At 40.3% G+C, this 1,224-nt stretch overlaps 1 pseudogene; it reads right to left on the bottom strand.

Moving 5' to 3' along the window:
• Positions 1 to 252: 252 nt before the first annotated feature.
• On the bottom strand, positions 253 to 953 carry LOC113417973 (cytochrome P450 27C1 pseudogene; annotated as a pseudogene).
• Positions 954 to 1,224: the final 271 nt, after the last annotated feature.

Raw genomic sequence — 1,224 nt, forward strand, 5'->3', positions numbered from 1 at the left:
GAACCCCCGCCCAAGTGGGAGACCCTACACCATTTGTGACAAATGGCAGTCCAATCTCTTCTTGAAAGTCTCAAGTGATGGCGCTCCCACAACTTCCGAGGGCAACTTCTGTTCCATTGGTTGATTGTTCTCACTGTCAGAAAGTTTCTCCTTATTTCCAAGTTAAATCTCTCCTTATTCAGTTTCCTTCCATTATTCCTTGTCTGGCCTACAGGCGCTTTAGAAAATAGCTTCTTAACATTACTGCTTTCATTTCCTGTCAGCAAATTTCACATTGATAAAATCTGCAGGCGTCAATAATACATGAGTTTTGGCGAAAACTGATTTAGTTTTTGGAGATCTTTTTTACTTCAAAGTGCTGAAGTAGCTGTATTAGTGCAAGATGAATTTCCAATTCAGCAATTCGCTTGCCTATGCAACTTCGAATACCATAACCAAAAGGGATGGATCCAAAAGTATCTACCCTATCCATATTGCTCTTCCTTAGCCAGCGTTCAGGTTGGAACTTCTTTGCTAAGGCAAAATTATCTTCGTGATATGAAGTAGCATAATGTCCTCCCTTTAGGTATCAAGTAGCCTCCAATGATCATATCTTTCTGTGTAACTCTGCCATTTCCTGATAATACTGGAAATAATCTTAAGGTTTCTTTGAGAAGGGCTCTAATCATTGGCAAGTTGGGAATATGGTGTGCATCGGGAACCTTATCTTTTCCCAAATTATGAACTATCTCTTTATAGACAGAATCCTGCACTTTGGGATGCTTTGCTAAAAGATATGTTGCCCAGGATAAAGTGAATGAAGTTGTGTCAACACCTGCCAAAAGCATTTCTGTCATATTGGCATAAATTTCTTCTACTGTAAGCTCTTTTCTCCTAAGTTGTGCTGTCCAGCCAGTGTATGGGAATTGGATAGTTAGGTAGCAATTGTGAGCTGTCCCCTTAAGGGAATGCATCATGGTAAATGTAGTTAAGGTCTCCTGGGAAATGTAGTCCATGTCACATGACCACATCTGTAATCCTAATTGGTCACTAAATTGACCCTCGATGGGTTGGGGGAGTTTTCCTCACTCTTGGCTGAATTCACGGACTCGTGGTAACTGTTCTACTTCTATCGTTACAAGATGGGAGAAAAAGGATAGGAGATAAACCACCTTTTCACCTACAACACAGATATACAAGGGATTGGTCATTAAAGAAGAACTTCATCACAAATGTGAGTTATGA

Source organism: Notechis scutatus, chromosome 4 (genome assembly GCF_049901735.1).
Source record: "Notechis scutatus isolate UNSWTSFEM ecotype Mainland chromosome 4, rNotScu1.2, whole genome shotgun sequence".
NCBI classification, from domain to species: domain Eukaryota; kingdom Metazoa; phylum Chordata; class Lepidosauria; order Squamata; family Elapidae; genus Notechis; species Notechis scutatus.